Here is an 18,948-nt window from a genome sequence, read left to right as displayed (position 1 = left end):
CTGTGAGTGGCTGGTTGGATCAAGGCTCTTGGCATGTCCCCTGTGCCTGTGCTCAGCTTGAGGTGCCTGCAGAGGTTGTTTGCCTCCCTTCCATGGCTGTCTGCAGCTGGGGAGTGGACTGAGCAGACCAGGGAGGAAAGCCAAAACGCCACCTGTGCGAGCATTGTTTGGTTTGTTGTGATCCTGTCCAGATAAAGCACAATTTGTTCATGGAACTTCTTGCTGCTGGAAGCTGAGGAAGTCAAAGCATGAATGGGATCAAAAGGAGCTGCACAAGCCCATGGTTGGTGGCTCATGAATGGCTTTTGAATGATGTCTCAGACACAACCTCGACACCAAGATTTCTAGCAGTAGGGAGGACAGCAGGAAGAACAGCCATGCTTGCCCTCTTGTCCAGGTAATTTTCCAAAGCTGGATACTTCCTACTTCTATTAGATTACATTTTAGGGCCAGACAAAACCTTAAAAGTTTTCCCAACAGGGGAAGGAAGAAAGCAGCTACACAAAATAAACTACAGTGTGTGTGAGTCAGGGAATGGGAAGCAAAAAGGATGCAGGGAGTTCTCTCAGGCCAAGACAGGTGAAATGAATGCTTCAGTTTCCTGGCCCCACATCAGTAAGAGTCACTGTCAGTATACAACAGAGAAAGCATGTGCAGGACTTCAGAAGGCAACTCAAGAATTTCTAGGAACCGCCCTGAGCACTGGGACAGTCCCCACCCTCTGATGCTCCAGTGTGTACCCAAAGGCTTGATATATACAAAAAATCCCAGCAGTCATGCAGAGATTTGATTAAATTGTAAAATTGGTTGAGTGATTATTTTAATTGAAAAATATATATTTACTTGAAACAAATTCCTGTTTCTCATCTATGCTTATGTTACACAGATAGTTTGGTTTATACTTGAATAGAAAATGTTTAATATTCAGCCTGGGAATAGTTATTTAGCACAAATAACTATTTCTTCGATATTAATTCCACTTCAAGTATTTACATTTTCTTGCTTTCCCTCCCTTGCCCTCTTCCATTCTTATCCCCATCAAAATTTACTTACATTTCCCAGGGAATATATGTGGTTTAGAGAAATGCAAAACAAATGATGGATTGAGTGTATTTGCAATGCCCTTTGAAAACTGCCCCAGTGTTCAAATACTGCTCAGTTTTATTCCTCTAAGTGTTCTGCAGCTTACTGCTGCAACATGTCATCTACACAGCCAGGAAGTTGTACAAGATACACAAGATTCAAGCCAACAGGATAAAATCCAAGTGATCTTTTAGCTAGCTTTTGAAATGAGTAGAATTTTGTGACCCAGAACTCCAGAAATTAATATTATCTCAGCAGTCAAACACAGATGGTCCACATGAAGTTTTTCTGTGTAACTTCTAATTTGACATGTGAAACATTTTATATAATTTTTTAAAATATACTGTGATTTTAAGCCCTATGCTATTTAATAAAGCACATAGTGTTGCAAAGGAACAAAGACCTGTGAAGTGTTTGGTTCAGGAACATTGCAGGTTTAAGCAACTTTTAGAATTTGTGTAACCAAAGATGCCTGATTTTTGACAAGCACTGTACATGCAACTGCATGAAATGGGAGAACAACTTTTAATGCTAATGTGCTGGACACCTGCAAGGAGTTCTGAAAAGTTCAGTTGCTCAAATAATGGGAAATTTTCCTGTGATTTCAGCAGATGTCTCCCACAAGTACACAAGAAAGTGTTTGTCTTTATATTATCAGCAGTTTTTATATTACAAAATAGCCAAAGGTCAGAATTGCATTTTCTCTCAGGCATGGGACTGAAAGAACAATAGCTGAGTAACTGTATTTGGATTCAGTCACTGATTGCACTCCCTCAAGATATTCTTACAATCACTTATTCTTCCATTTCTGCCCAATAGGGGCTGGAGTTTGGTAAAAAGCTGGAGTCAAAGGGGTGTGGGGGGTACAAACACAACTGAGGTAGGTGAGAGGTTCTACTGGTGAGAACATGAAGGAAGGGAAACACTGAATTCCCAGAGCTCTGGGCATCACCCTCCCTGTGAGAGGATTGAGAAACAATGCATATTTTGGTCATTTGGTTGCTAATGTTCAGAGCTAATTTCGAGTGTTTTGCTAGCAGATGAAGCTTTTCTACTGAAGCCTAGGAAACAGAATGGTGGTGTTTGACAGTCATGTTCATTGGGGATACCTGGGGCTGCTGTGAAACAATCCATGCTGTATTGGTGAATAGGAGCTGCCATTGCCATGTGAAACGCTGTGATTTGCCCCCCAGGGTGCAGGGGAATAACACTGTCTGGGCAACAACGTGGAATTACTCCTACTCAGGTTACTGCTCTCTTCTGTCTCATGGTCTTCCTGCACAGCAAGGTCACACGGGGAGCCATCAGAAGACTGCTGACACTGACTCACAGCAAGCCTGGCCACTTCTCCTCCTCAGCTTTGCCAAGATAACCATCTCTGCTGGGAAGAGCCAAGGTGGGGATCTCTTTCTTTACTTGATCAAAGCAAATCAACTACCTCCTTTTAGAGCTTTACATATTAGCATCACATAACATGTCTTTTCACTTAACTAGTTCAGCCATTCATTATCCATTCAAATTGAACCTGGCAGAGCTTCCTGTATTCAAGTTTTTTTGGATCAGTAGTTATTTCTGTTATTGGTCCAGAAAACATCAGCTTTCATCTGACCTCTCCCTCACATGGAGCTTTTCCTTTCAAACCAAAATTTTTGTTTAAATATTTAAACATGTATTTATTTAAGTAGCAAACCCATGCATCCTCGACTCTTGTCAAATTTCACTAGACTGCAATTCTCTGGCTTTGCTTGTTGTCTTATGGCTCAGCAGATAATATATTAATGACCTGTACAAAGCCCCAGCAGGATATATCCTAGAGAGAAAATGGGCAATGTCTGGATTTCTCAGTAGTCCTTCATTTTGGAAATGTTACTCAGAAAGATGTTATGCCTCTGATGAACAAAATTCAGCTGCTCCTTTGCAGATACTACATCCATAAGGAAAGATCTTCCATCTTCGTTTGTCTTGATTCAAAAGTTGCTGGTGTTTCCTATAGGAACACTAACTCTGTGTTTATTAGTCCAATAAATGGCCGTCACTTAATGCTCCAACCAATGCTCCCAGCAATTACAATCAGCAGGGTTCCCATGCTGTGCATCAGTGACGGTTCGTGAACTTGCTTCAGTAACTTCCCACGAGTTAACACAGCTGAAGCAGACAAGTCAAACTACAATGACTTTGTTTTGTTGGAGGATTTGGAAGCCTGGTTTCCTAAAGAGATTTCCAGCATCACACTGTAAGTCTCTACACCTGAATATGTTGTTAAGTTCCTTCCAAATTTGACAGACAGCTAGGTATGTCAGCAATAGTAAAATAAGACACTGAGGAGAGATTAAATCCATGCCACTCAATCAGGAACAAAAGTTGACCTGTAATCTCAAGTAAATCTCCAAATCCCTCAGACTGCTCATAGAAAAAGTATTGCTGCTGTAGATGTTCTGATTTGGGGTTTGTGTGCTACTACCCGGAGATTAGCCCAGCCCTGAACCAGGGAGCCAAAGGCAACAAGGCTTTGCAGCTTCTGTTGCTCACAGATTGGTTTATTGTGAAAGTCCTTCCTAATTTCACTGTCAGAGATGTGTGTCAGCTTTTGTTTGAAATAACCAAAGTGTTTTTTTTTCCTTTAAATATTGTGCAAGTGTGCTGAGAGGTGCATTTCCAGTACTTACTTTAGTAATAATTCTTGAGCATAGATGGGAAACTGAACCTGAGGGCAGAGAGCACAGATAGCTTTATTGCATTAGAGAGAATGGCAACCTGAGAACATCTCTGTGTGGGACCACAGCTTGTAGAAAATAAAAATATAAATGTGCCAGATTCATATAATCTGGTGCAATGACTCCATGATCCCAGAACTCTGCCTGGGATATTTACATTTGGACCGTAGTGGTCCTGTGATGAATGCTGACAGAACAGTGAGTTCCTGACAGGTCTCAGGTCTGTTGTGTGGTGGGGGCAGGTTTTCAGCTCTGTGTGTTTAGTAGACCCTCATGACCAGCTACACACCCTGTCACTGCTGAGGAAAGGTGTTGGACCCGAGCCCTGCTTTCCTGTGTGAAGCCTTCCTCTCCTCCAAATCTCCAGCAGCATTTCCTGCTCAGTGGAAAAGAAGGAGAGGTGTAATGCTGTCCAGGCTCTGGTAGTGTTGCCCATGTGAGGACAGTGGTTCTGATGATAAATATTTCACAGGTCATTCATGTCTGATAAAGGTGAGCAGCAATACATTAAACTTTTCCCATTCCATCTATCTCCTTTTTTCAGTGATGTGTTTGCTGGAGTCCCTCACTCTCCTGATCCTTCCTGGTGAGGGAGGAAATCGCTTGTTTTGACATTTTCTAAATAGGAAGAGCCAAGACAAAGAAAACTTCATCTGTTGAAGCAAATTAGGTGAGAAAGAGGCGCACAGAGCAATTCTCAAAATTCCCCTGAGATGTCCAGTTCCCCTGAGCATCAGGTATTAAAGAAATTCCTGTAAGTTTTCTATTTACATCTTTGCTAACCTAAAGCCCTCTGAATGTCTGGTGTTAACTCATTTACCCATGGTTACAGAAGGAATTTGATGTATATAGGAAACTAATCCTTTTCCAATAACAAAACCAGTGTTTAGCTACTGTCTTTTCCATCTCATATGCTGCATTCTGTAGAGCTTGCCAGCTTGAACTGGACACTTTATTTATGGAGGGAAACTCTCAAACTGCTTTGCATCAGGAACAATTTATATATAGAAGTGTATATATGTAAATATACATAGTGTGTGTATGCATATGTGTATGTACAAAATACATTTGCAGTACTAAGAAAATAAAAATGAGAGCGAGGTTACAAGATTCCAAATTCTCACCCAAGGGAATTTCATCTGTGGCCAGTGGCTTTTGATAACCTTTGTGAAATGTGTGAGTGCTACATCGTGCTACATTCCTCACAAAATTTAAGGATGATGAATGTACACTAGTAAATTCTGAGTGGCTTTTTTCTTTTTTAACTTAATTTTCCCAGAAAACTCCTTCTTACCAGAAGTTCAGCTGAGACTGCTTACTTAAATTTATTTTGCTTAAAACAGGAACTGAGATTTAAAACCATTATTAATAAACATTTCTTTATTGTGAAACATCCAATGTAACTCATAAATTATTGTCAACTTAATTAAAGACACTCACCTTTCCAGCTGTTGCTCTAACCAGCTCAATCTAAAGAAAATAAATTCAGTGCTTTGCCAGTTCTGTCAGAGACTTTGGTGCAGGCACAAAAAGTGTCAGGATTCCTTTCCTCACCACTCCAGGTGTTACTGGGCCCTGTTGGAGCTGATTTCAGAGGCCCTGAGACGTCCTTGAACTTCTGAGACCCTGACTCTTCATCAGCAGATTGTCTAAGATGTGGACTTACATGCCTGACCAAGAGAGTGAGCTCACCTCTTTATTTTTTTTCTTATTTTCAATGAGTCCAAGAATGGACCTGTGAGAAATTAAAGTAACTTGGCTACAGTTATCCTGGAAGAGCGAGTTTGCCATTGATGCAGCCAGCAACTTGCTCAATGACCCTTCAAGCTAACCCACATACAAGATCATTTTCTATGAAATGGAGAGGGATGTTTCAGGCAGCTGGTTGGAGAGAGGAGCATGTCTGTGACTACTATTCATAGCAAAAAAGATTTTCTCATTTTCAGTCTTTTCTACAGCTGAGTCTCAGTAGACCTCCTGAGTTCAGGAGTAACCAGATGAGTCCATGGAAAACAATTCTACTGAGAGCCATGAAATACAAATAGAAGATATCACCTTGACCCCAGAGATCACCCATGAAGTTTGTTAGAGAGGCTTCAGGAGAAATGAGATGGGAAACAGAAGATACATACAGATAGCTGGAAATGTCCAGGTTGGTAAAGTTCACCACACTTTTGGAATAACCTGCAAAAGAGGGGACAGTGGGTTAACCTTTGTTTATAGAGATGTGTCAAAGGCGTGCATTCCTCTTCCCTGCATCTCACCCTTAAATAACTTCTGTTCCCAGTCCTGGTATGCTCCAATGGCCTCTGTTGTGATTCATAGAGAGGTGAGAGAGATGCTATGATGTCTGCAGATAGGGGAAACCAAAACATGGCAGTAATTACAGGTAGGTAGGTATTATTCTGAAGTCACACAGAATTTCACCAGCCAATTCTCTCTGTCATCTACTCTGTCAGGCCCCAGAAAGTTGCCTTGTTTATGTAGGAGGGCAGACAGGAAAGGGATGAAATGCTTCTTTTGTAATGTATTTTCCAGCATCAAAGCCATTTGTGCTGACCAAGTAACTGCACTTTAGTGACTATATCATCTACCCAGTGACATTACCACTGGTTTGCAGCTAGATAACACTTCTCAGAAATGGAAATTTAATCTATTGGATTACTTTTTTTGAGTAATTGGGGCAAAAACATACAAACAGGGAAATTTTGCAAGGCCAGAGTTTGTTTTTACTTATGACATCCTTTAAAACAAAGGTTAACCTTCTGTTCAGAGAATTCCTTGTAGGGCTAAGGTTCAAAACTGAAAGTAGCAGCCCAGCAGAAGTGGGTAGCAGAAGATGTGGCTACAAATTGTGTAGCAAGCTGGGGGCTATGATAAATCTGAATTCTTAAGAGAATATATTAGGGCTGGGGTGCTGCTATTTTGGGTTAGTTCCTCACTTCATGAATTTTTAATCTTACTATTGCAGTTGAATGGTTTGTAGTTTATTTTTAAAAAATCAAAAACAAAACCTTTTTAGGTTGGAGAGAGATGGAAGAGATTGATGAATGCAGCCTGGGAGGCTGTACCCTTCTCAGAGGTAGATGTCCTCTGAGCCACTTGAGCTAGTTTGGGATTGTTCCCCTTAGCAGCTCTGTCCAGGGTCTGTTCCCATGAAGCAGGACCATTAACTAAAGGCTGAGCATGTTGGACCAGGGGCGTTCTCTGCAGAATAGCCCCTTCATGCACTGCAGCAAAACTGGAGCTGGTGCCACTTGGCTGCATTGGGTCCTGTGTTTGTAGATTTAACTTCATTTTCTGCTACAGGTCTCCTGGTATGTAAGAGAGCAAATTCAAGCTTGTCGCTGTGTTCAGTGAGGCAGCAAACTTGCGGGGGGAAATTCCCCTCCTTCTCTAGTTCACGGTGTTCTCTTAAACTATTTATAAATAGGTCTGCTTCAGCCAGTGTTTGCATTTGGAGAGCCTCACTGTTCTCATTTTCAAGGCTTCTCTCAGATCTGAAAGTAAAGGTCAGGTTGACTCCCCTTATTTGAAATAGAGAGGAAGAAAGTTAACCCTGTAAGCAGGTGGCTCTAATGCACTAATTCTCAGGAAAATGAGTATATCTTCCTCTCCCTTTGGCTCCATTTTCATTTCTCTGCCCTCTTCATTAGCTGATGATAATTCTTACTTCCTGCATCCTTTTAAAGAGATCCCCCTGCAAATCATCATCTGGGATTCATGAAATGCAGGGATCTGGTAATCAGCACAAATCACACGCTTCTGGCCCACACTTGCCAGAAGCCCTGGGTAAGTTTTCAGCTGCGTTTATGCTTCACCTCCCTCCACTTTACAGGAAAATAACAATTTGGCCCATTTTACCCAAAAAAATTTGCACCAAAACACAACAATCCACTTCATGAAGGATTATTTTTTGCTGATTGAGAGGTGTTTGGAGATGACAGGCATCTGATCTCATCTTAAGCCTTAAATTGCTGTAAATCCTTTATTGGTTTACTTTTTACTTCAACCAAATAAAATATTATCCTGCCTCAGAGTTAACACTTTCCAAGCTTGCCTCAGCTGAGTGTTGCACACCAAAGGCATTATTATCTGCCATCACTGAACAAGGCACTGCACAGAGCCACCAATTCATGTGTGACACAGCTACAACACTAAATAGGATTACATGGCTCATAAGGCAGGAGCTGCACACATGTAACAACCATTTCACTTCTGTATGGGGCCCTTAAAGGGCAGGTAAAATATTGAAACAGCCTGAGATGCTGTGTTGTGTGTATGGGCAAAGGATGTGGGGGTCTCATCATCTTCCAGACTTTGCTATCCAAAGGCTGCAGTAAGAAGGGGGTCAGTGGGTATTTACTTCTGTGAGGACCTCAGCAGAGGTCACAGCCTATGTCTGAATGATGAAAACAAGAATAAGGGTGTGAAAGAATTTACTTCTGAAATGCAAAGCATTTATTTTTATTTCTTTTATGTTAATATTCAAGAGAACTTTACCCTCTTTTATCCCAGGAGCTGTCTTAGCAGTCTCCTTCAGAACAGATTATCTTTGACTCAAGTGGTACATTTATTTTGGGATGGATTGCTAATAAATAGAGTTTTCTAGGTGTTCTGACTGCAGGGAATGTAATTGGTAGGCAGGTACATTGTGAACCTAACCAAAGAAGACTTACAAGACTAAATATTGTTTTATTGCCTATTTAAGACTTTGAAATTAAATGTTTGTATAAAAGAAGGTGCATTATCTCAAGACAGTGGTTTTATTTGTTCTATTACTTAACTGAGTGTTACAAACACCCAAGAGGCCTCTGTAAACTTTCTGACTGAGCTGTGAATTGAGGCCAAGGTGAATGTCATGGTTTGACACTGGCCAAATGCCAGGCACCCACAAGAGTCATTCGCTTACCTTCTTCTGCTACAGCTGGGCAGAGGAGAGGGGGGAAAAAAAGAATTAATGAAAGGTTCATGAGTTTAGATAAGGACTGGGAGAAAAAATAGGAAAAAAACAGGTTTAAATTGAAAGGTGTAAAGTAAATTTATTATTAACAGAGTTGGAGGAGGATAATGACAAGTAAAGTAAGTCCTTAAAACACCTTTTTTTCCCCCCCCAGCCCCTCCCTCCTTCCCAGCAACAGCACAGAAAGACAGGGCATGGGAGTTTTGGTCAGTTCATCACTCGAGATCCTTTTCTGTTCACTCAGGGAGAGCAATCTTTTTTCTGCTATGCTGCAAGTCCCTCCCACAGGCAAAGTTTTTCCAAAACTGCTCTGGCATGGGTCACTCATCCATGGGGTGCTGTCCTCGAAGGGGAGGCTGCTCTAGTTTGGAAGCAAGGGCCGTTTCTCCATATCTTTGGAAGCAGGAGCCCTCTCTCTCTGTCTCTCAAAGTGGGGACCCTCTCTCTCTATTCGGGTCTCCCACTGGATCACAGTTTTTTCTGGCATCCACCCACTCTGGCAATGAGCCCTTTTCCCATGGGCTGTGAGTGGATCTCTGTACTCCCGTGCATTTCATGCATTCCAGGGGACAGGGTTTGCTTTACCATGGTCCTCACCATGGCTTGCAGGGGCAGCCAGGCAGGCAGAGCTCTCCATGGGCCACATGGAGATGGCGCAGCCTTGGCAGCGCAATGCCATGTGCTGTGCCAGGGATGGCCCCGACAGCAGCCCTTCACCACTCCTGGGAAAAAACTGTCCATGTGATGTTTTGATTTTCATCTTAAATATCATCACAGAGGCATCACCAACCTCTCTAACTGGCCCAACAGCACGTCTATCTTCAGAGCCATCAGAAATTGGCTCTGTTGGACATGGCTGAAGCTTCCAACAGCTTCTCACAGAAGCTACCCCTATGGCTCTCTCCCACTACCAAAAAATCAGGCAGTGCCAAATCAACACAATTAATTTCTCCCAGTAAGACCCAATCACTGGGTAAAGATGTTCTTCTTAAGGTGTCCTAGTCAAAATGGCTAGAAGTTCTTCTGATCAATAACGGAGCTACTCTATATGCATTTTTATGGATATGTGAGGTTTTTACCCACTAGTAACATGTACAGGCATAATTTCTTTCAGCACGGAAGCACGAAATCATTAATTAATTACCACCATTCTCCTTGGGCATGCTCAGCTGCTGCTTGTTGTGAACATCCCATGGGCTGTGAGGGGTTGTTTCTGTCCTGGCAGTGGCTGCAGTACCCTGGCAAGCAACGGTTCACTCACTGTTTAGAAATCTAATTTTCTCTGCTGGTATGTGAAAAATTGCATGGCATTCTTGTCACAAAATTCCTTTTCTGGTTTTCCTGTGTCCTGCGCTTTCACAATTCTCTTTGGCACAGCAATTATTATTGTACCAGCTGCAATGCTTGCAAAAGGTAACCATAAGGAAACCTTCGTAGGCGTCTTGTGAAATGCCAACACTGGTGACTATGGGCCCCACCACAGCTTTTATTATAGACTTTGCTAATTTGTTTGGGTATGCATGTAAAGACTTTGATGTCATTTACCTCACATGCTATATCTAAGTGAAGTGCCATGATTATTTACCTATAAACCATTTTTTTTAATCTAGAAATCAGTTGTTTTATTATATTGGATTCCAAATTTACTTTTTTGTAGCTCTGTTTAAAGTATAGATACTATTTATATTTATATTTATATTTTTACAAAATTTTTATTAACAGAGACCTTAAAAATTGAATTTGCTTTTGTATTTCTTCCATTTATATTGATAAAATATCATACACTAAGTAGTTCCCATACCCATTACATAACATTTGCCCACTCGTACTTATTTTGTCATCCTTACTTCCTCAGGCTATTTTCAACTTTAAGCCACTGCTAATCCATGACCTTAGTGCTTTTGTCTCATCTGAATTGTATAAGTATTATAGAACAAGGATTGAAATTAACTACTCTTGACTTTATTGTACAATAACAGTCAGCTGATTCACTTTTCTATTTCCACTAACTTGAATAATAGAGCATATTTAATTACTTTAATTTTTTTAATAATTATTTAATCAATTTTTTTTCAGTGTGGGAAGGCCATTTATGAAATATTTCTAAAGGGAAAGTGGAAATGAAAGAAAATATTGATGGTCTGCATTTCTGGGTATCCAGAATTGCTGCCAAGAGCACAGAAAGAAAACAAGCAGGAATGAACCCTGCATTCTGCAGTGCCCACTGCAATGGCAATTGAGAAAAATCTGCTGAGACAAAAAAGAAAAAAAAAAAAAAGCACTTTGGTCACAGAGCTGAAATGGAAAAGCAGCAACTGTTAAAAGGAACCTTTTGTAGAGTCTCCTCAAGCTCTGTCTCCTTCCATGAGACTCAAAAAGCAGAACACCTGTAAAATGTCAGGTTTCCTTTTGCATGCAGGAGAGCAGCATCGCATGGCGTGGCCATGTCTCCAATAGGCTGGGCAGTTTGCTGCTGCTCCTGTTCCAGCCAAGCTGACTGATTCTCATTTGAAATGCTATCTCTAAGCTGCTTTTGTTCAATTGCTTACTTTCCTGAAAGCTTATAATCAAAAGGCCATATTTCAGGAATAATTTGGCTCCCTTGTATGGTATTGGTTTCCAAGTGGCATGTAAATAAGGGGTCACACTTTCCAAAGAGAGCACTGCCCCACCATCAGTGCTGTGAGAAATCTGCTTTGCAGCTCCATGGCTGAATTTAGGGGGAAGCATTGCTGGCAGGCTTAGTCAGTGGCCCAAATTCTTCTCCCTTTATCCATATAACCACATGAAAATTGTTTCTCCTATCCACAGAATGTGCATGAATAATTTGCTTGGCATGGGACTGGAGCTAACTAGCACAATAACTGTGCTTTTGTAAGCTCCATATGTCCCTTGCCTTGGAGCTTTTCAGATGATACAAAACCCTGGTACTGTGACTAAAATGAGAAAAGCCTGGGCAATGACTTCAGAAGCAATTGGGAGTGACCTAAAGCTCATAAAGGATTCTTGGCTTTGATGACGTTGACTCAAGTCCATCAGACTTACAAGTTACATCCAGACCTTATCAAGATCCTGGAATGACCCCTGCAGTCTGCAGAAATGGGTTTTTTAAACACTGCAAGGGAGTCCAAATTTCCAAACTTCAGAAACACCAGTCTCTTTAACTGTACTTTTTGAAATTAGCTCAAGAAATGAGTGCACACACATTGCCTATCCCTCTCCTTCTCTTTGCACTCAACATTTTTGGTGTAGGAGAGTTCAGTAACGGAAGTGTAAACCTTCTGTTTACATCTATAAACAAGATAAGGTACAAATTGCTGCAATACAAACTTCCTTGCTCTGGCCCTCCGCTGACCTCAGCTATAAACGACAAGGACCCCTCTTTCTCATAGTTGAAGGAGTCTCCAGTCTCTAGGGCAAAGTTTAAACCAGCAAACGTGCTTACAAAATCCTCTGTGTGAATTTTTCTGGCTGCTGTGCTAGTCACATGCCGCTCAGGGCCAGGGGCTCATTCCTGTGACATGAGGGACAAATGCAGCTGGACCTATATTTGGAGGATGCCCCAGACACCTCCAGCTGCAGGGTGAGCCTGGGTGCATTCGCACACATTTCCTGAAGTCAAGGAGCAAGCTACAAGTACTTTTGCTGAAGGGCTTGGATATAGAAGGGCACGCTTCTACTACATCTTAGACCTACAGGAAAGATCCGTGTCACTGTATCTCACACTCAAGTCTTCTCCTGGAAGCTGGGTCAAATAAATTGGTTTCAAAATATCAAAGATTATGCCAAGTAAACACAAGAATAATTAGATTTAAAAGCTACTCGCTCATTGTCTTATTTTTATAGGCATTCACCCATTTCAATGGGTGCAGAAAGAAGGGCTGCCAATAACACAAAAGCTGTTCTAGGCATGGGAACCAAATTCCTTGGTCTCCAGGACAGATGACACATGGCTTGAGGGAACAACACAAAAAGAGAGCTGGGGCATGAGAAAAATCTTAGGGAGTGGGGCAGAAAATAAAAGGGAACTTCTGACAGCTGTAACTATATCTCCCTGAGAGATGTCACAGCCACTGGCAGTCATACATACACACATCATTGAGACTATGGTGGGTATTCCTAATAGGAATTGTTAATCTGGGATTTCCACAGCCATGGCTGTTGTGGGTGGTGGAAGTGGAAACTAAACCATCATGTTGTGGTACTGACATCAGTGCAGTGCAAGGTTGGACTTTTGAACACCAGCGCTGATTTTGCACGAGGGCAAGAGTTACACTGATATTTGTGTGTGTCCCCAGGCAGGATTTGTGTCCCTCTCCTCCTGGAGCAGCTCGGCAGAGGAGCACAAGAACATCACCTCCAGCATGGGTCACCCAGCTACAGGTCCCTGGAAGATGGACTGGCACTCAGGCAAGGCCCTGTAAGCTTTCCTTGTTTCTGCCCTGTCACCACTGAATGCTCACCATTGGTGTGCCCTGGAGAGTGTGTGAAATGGCTCTAAGAGGGTCAGGTCAGTAGCTCTTGTGTGTTTAAGCAATGCAGAAACTCCTCTTTTCTTCCTTGTGCTGTGCAGTGGTATGCAGGAGAGTGACTCTGCAAGAGAGAAGAGCCACAGGGATGGTTCTTGCTCACTGCTTTTACTGATGCTGCAGAGAGGTGGTGACACTGGATCCCTCACAATGCTTTCAGCAGAAGCATGTCAGCTTCTGAAAAGTGCCAGCTCCTGGCCCAGAGGCCTATTTTCTATACATAATGGTATCCAAAAAAATTTTACACAATTAGATACCACTGCCCTAAACCACGTGGTTTTGTATATGTATAACCAGAGCTAAAACTTCTATTCTCACTGTTCAGAGGAGTTAACTGATGCACAGAATCAACTAGGATAATGTGTTTGTTTTAATGTGCCCAGTTCTACTCGTGTTAGGGGGAAGTTGCTCTTTTGGCTCTCCATGTATTTTACAAGCTATGACAGGTCTAGGACTCTCATCCAGGGGTGGGCATCTCCCTGTCCTGCTGTTGAAGGAACACAAACATCCAATTTGTTGGTAGATTAAATGGCTCAGATTGGGACAATTCTCTGTTTTGATGATGGCCTTTGTGTTACAAAGAACCATGTGCTGGAACCTCCTATGAGAACAGCAGAAAGAATGCTGCTGGTGTGTATGAGATTTCTCCTCCCTTCAACAAATGCTATTCTTAGCTGACTGGCTGGTGTGGAGTAACGCATTAACTGAGTGTGATAAGGCAGGGGAATGCCGATACTGGCCCCATTTTCAGCCCTGTGTTTGCTCTGCCATTAGACAATGGGGTCTTGGTCCCCTAGGAGGCCCTGACATGTCAAAACTATGTCAATTAAGTCAACAAATATCCTTGTGTTACAGTCATTTCCAAATCGTGCTTTGTCCCTTTAAAATTTTTGAATGGAAAGGTTAGGGATATTTATGAATTAAGATGATAAAATATGGGGAGACAACGTGGAAATAGCTGGCTTAGAAACATGAGCCTGATTCCCATCACCAGCATTTGTTAGTGTTCTTTATGTTGTAATGCCTATGAAAAAGTTGAAAGGTCTGAAAACCGCAACACGTATACCTCAGCTTCCATGTGTTGGGAGGTAGGAAATTACCCCCTTAGCAGAGCTGCCACATCTCCAGACATACAAGGTGTACTGCCCACATGCAGATCTCCTCAGGTGTGCCGTTCACCTGCAGGTGATGAGGGACCATAATTCTTAGGAAGGTCCAAATCCTTTAGATAATTTTGGGTAACATTTCTGGCTGGGAAAGGAAAGGAACATCGTGCCCTCACACTGGGTATATGGGAGCTCAATCCTGGTGTCATTGAATTCAGCCTGATATTGTGGGTAATAGTGCTATAATCCTTACTGCCAAATGATCACATCTGGATTTAGAAGCAAGTTGCATGTATGAAAGCAACACTGAGATTACTGACAGGCTGCTTATTCCTACTGGCATCCTTATGGCTCCTTCCCAGTTTATCTCTCCTTGCATGCAAAAGACAAAGTAAGGCTCCATTGAAAAGTCTTGGGAATTTTGAGAGCTGTTTTTTTGACAAAATTAGCTGCTTAATTAATTGGCTGAAGACACCTACTTGTGCTATGAATAATTCATCAGTGAAAGAAAGTGCTTCAGGATAGTATTTGGGACAAAAATTGCATAACAGTAATCTCAGAAGTCAATTTGCTACCTATAAAGGAAGGGATTTCTGTCAGCTGTCCTCTCTTCAGGGAAAAAAACCCAACTCCTCTTAACATTGTCTGAAATTGGAAACAGCCTACATTTTAGGTAATTAAAACTGATGTTCCTGACAAACATTTGCCTCCAAAGAAATGGTCTATTGTAAACGTAAACTCTCAAGATCCTTCCAGGCATACCAGCAGACTGTCTCCTAAAAATTCTTCCCAAGCCATCTGGTGCCTTATCTTTGTAGCCAAGCCATACAATAACTTTAAAAGAGGATTGTTGCTCGCAGGGTTTAGTCTCAGGACTACAGATTCTCTTGGAAGTATCTCAGTTCACTCTGAACCCATTAGACAGGCAGCTCTGGTTGCATGAATTCTCCACGGCTTTTAATCAAGACCCAAAATGTGCAGCTGTGGTTCTCTTAGGAGTTCCCCTCTTCCTGTGGTTTGTAAAGGGAATGAAGGAGTTACAGGGAGAAGCTAGAGATTTCCAAACAGGGATTTACACTCCATTAATTCTCTCTCCAGCATCCCAGCCAGAGTGGCATGACATGAATGTGGTTAGGAAGGCTGCAGCCAATTCACATCATTCTTGTAGCTCTCCTCACACCTGCAAGGGGAATGGATGGATTCCAGGTTTGCTCCTAGAAAGCCTTTGCCATCAAAAAAAAGGTATTTAGTGAGTGAGAAGGCATGAAGGCATAGAGCAGAAGTGGCTGTTGGAAACAGCTGGTAAGAAAAAGACAATTTTGTTTCAGCTTTCCAGATCACCCAGACTTTGCTCTCCCTGCATCCTGCTACTTTTGTGTCCACTTTTTAACATCTCATCTAAACTCTACCTTCTAAGAATTCTTACTGTTAAGTCCCCTATTTTCATTGCAAAAGCAGAGCCTGACAGTGAAGTAGCAAAGCCAAGGCTGTAGGTACCTGATAGCAAAGCAGTAGTTCAGGCACAAACCAGAGTGAAGGAGCTTGTGTTAGTTGTGCCCAGCCACTCAGGCAGCAACAGCCATCGTGAGAAACAGTGCAGGGTGTGCGGCTGAAAGTAGAATTTGTTCACCATTGCTTCATCCAGGGCAAACACAGCATAGTTGGGGAGAGACCAAATCCCTTTTCGGACTTTTGTCCTGTGTTTATATGCTGAATCTTCAACACTAAGCATTTCTAGTCTGTTCCTTATCAATGCTGCTTTCAGAAGAAAGGAGGAAGCTGGGTGCAAGAGAATAGGAGCACCTATAAGAAGAGACCTGTTCCTCAACATATCCTGCAAGTTGGAGACTGCTGACAAATCTGAAGCATCAGAATTTAAGCAGCATCTCTTAATCATTTAGCATGAGGGAGCAATGGCTGTGGTCTGTTGCACATTCTGGCTGTGGTAATGATGTGGTACCAGCACTGCTACAAAGTGATGGGCTGCCATTAGATTATCTTCTCCCTCCCTGTGCCCATCTGTTCTGGGAACCCTCAGCTACCTGAGAATTTTAAAACACCCTAGTTTTGGTACTGCAACTTAGTGAGCACAGACATTTTTCTAAGTTAGAAAATAAATGTTTTTTTCAAGCTGTTGTATCTTGGTAAAGAAATACTGGATGTTATATATGCTTGTCAGGTGGATATTAATGAGCAAGATGTGATGCTGTAAAATAGCTCCTGGAAATGACAGAGATTCTGCACTTCTCCAAGTCAGTGGAAGTTTTGATGATGAGTTTTGACAGGTACTGGATTAGGCCTAAAACTTTCCCAGCTTTTTGGCCATTGACAATTTTTTTGACAGTTTTATAACTGGTAGAGACTTCCTACCACAATGCAAATATGACAACATTGTAAAGACTTCCCCAGGGAGACGTCTTTGCTTTTAGCTGGGTACCTCATTACACCCCAAGGGAAATCAAACTGTGTAGGGAAAAAGAATTTGATACCCATAAAGTTGCTTAGCTTTTTCTCTGCTCTATTGGATATTTGTATTTTGTTATCTCTGGAGACAATCTGCTATTTGGGAAAATAATGAAAACAACCCTCCTAAAATAGAGTTTTACAGTTTAATTATCCCTGCACTGAAATATTACATTATATACTTAGGCTGCATACAAGATGGAGAGGGAGGGTGGAACTACAATGAGGTCAGAGCTTCATGACCCCATGTTCTTTGCCAAATCAATCATCTCAGTCTTCTTTTCATAAGGTGATGGTGACACCTCACAGAGCTGTTATGATAATTTGTTTATATAACAAAAGTGCATGGCTCGAGGGATAAAGCTTTTTGTACCTGCATAATTTCCAACATTCCCAGGTTGCCTTTTGGTGTGGGATTGCAGAACATCTGCTATATTTTGTCCTCCTAGTATTACTGTTAATGTTTTGGCACAGGCACCTGAAACTGCATAGATGCATAAATACATAATATCAAAAGTCATGAAGAGTGTATTCAGATCCTGTTTGATTTATAGCATGTGAAATTGCAAAGTGGCATTGCAAACACAAAAGATAAACTAATATAATGTTTAGCTTGATGTGAGTTAATTTGCATAAAAATGGGAAGAATTAAGTGTTTCTTAGCTTCTTTAGGACCTCTTGGAGGTTGACCCGTAGTAAAAAGGGAGATGGGATCTATAACTGCTTATTAGGCCAAAGGATCTGCCAGGCTGCAGCGAGCCCCAGAAGCTGGGCTACCCTGAGAACTTTCCACGTGGCAGATAAGAGGTGTAAGGAAAAGGAGCAGTGTGTGAACAGTCAGCAACAATGCTGGGAGTAGGGGAGGGGCAAGCTGGAACCAGCAATTACAAGTAGAGAGCCTCAAGGGATCATTATGTCCATCCGTGCTGACCTGAAGATGAAAATCCCACACATTTGCAGTGTCTACGTGGGCTTTGCTGTTCCTCCCACCCAGTCCCTAGTTCCTACTCATGTATCTGCTTTCCAGGGTCAAAGTAGTTTCTGAGGCAAGCTGAACGCGTTTCCTTGCATGCGAGTGCAGCAGTGGAACAGACTTGTTTGCATTCCCTCCTTCACCTTCTGATCCCATATGGTGATTCCCCACCCAGACGAAGAGCAGGGATGGTATCTGCAAGGACAGGGCTACACTGCATTTCCACTGTGTCCCACCTTGTACCTGTGTGCAGAGCAGATGGCTCCCACAGAACACAGCTCCTGCTGCAATGCACTGGTTGGGAAGATGTCCGAGTTGCACAGTTTGACCCAGGATGGAGATGAAGGATGTTTGGGTATTATTTCCCTGGGTAACCTTGAATTAGTCACCTCAATATCTCAGTATTCAGGGAAGCGGATGGCATCAGTGGCTCCTCAGCATCCTGGCACAGGGCTTAGTCACTGGGCCTAAAATGGGGACCAGGATATGGGCCCATAGAGGGCAAGTTGTGACAGCAGTGATAGCAGTGCTGGGCTGGTGTTGCTGGGAATGGCAGGGAGTACTTCCCAGCCTCCTATGGGTCAGAGGAGCAAACTCCTAAACAACCCAAGTAATTCAGACCTTGATGGCAGCAGCACACTACATAGGGTAAGAAGAGAACCCCAGGGAGGAAGCAGGAGTTTAAAGGACTACACTAGATGAATGTATTTAAATCCTTTTAACAAGGATCAAAAAGAGTTGGCTTGGCATGGATGTTTGAAAATTAAGTATACACCAAGAACTTGCAAGTTTCATTCCCTCCAAACAAATGTGAAAGGCTTACAAAACTTAAAAATCCAGCTTTGACACAACTGCTAAAAATGTCTTTTAATGAAAAGCCTTTATGAGAACTTCCAAATCAAAGAGAAAGGCAGCCCAGAGTGGTATCCTTGTTACCAGCATTAAAAGATGAATCAGAGGCAGGAAAGGGTGGTCAGCTGTTTGAAGGGAATGAAATATTTCACTTTCTGACCACACAGATTAGACAGGAGGAGAAGAGTTGGCTGTTTTCAGATATGTTGTAGCATTGAGGAGCAACCATCAAAGGGAAACTGTCTGTCTTGTGGGATAATTGTTG

General features: G+C 42.2%; 1 long non-coding RNA gene across 1 annotated transcript in view; it reads left to right on the top strand.

Moving 5' to 3' along the window:
- LOC110482230 (uncharacterized) overlaps positions 1-5,407 on the top strand; it is a 73,374-nt gene extending 67,967 nt beyond the window's left edge. Inside the window, exons 2-4 of the long non-coding RNA XR_002467384.2 lie at positions 2,368-2,479; positions 4,342-4,467; positions 5,360-5,407. This is a non-coding gene — a long non-coding RNA (uncharacterized LOC110482230). The remainder of the gene's footprint in view (positions 1-2,367; positions 2,480-4,341; positions 4,468-5,359) is intronic.
- Positions 5,408-18,948: the final 13,541 nt, after the last annotated feature.

The sequence above is a fragment of the Lonchura striata genome, chromosome 12 (genome assembly GCF_046129695.1).
Source record: "Lonchura striata isolate bLonStr1 chromosome 12, bLonStr1.mat, whole genome shotgun sequence".
Lineage (NCBI taxonomy): Eukaryota > Metazoa > Chordata > Aves > Passeriformes > Estrildidae > Lonchura > Lonchura striata.
The sequence above is the reverse complement of the archived record's forward strand: the minus strand, read 5'-3'. Positions and strand labels throughout refer to the sequence as shown.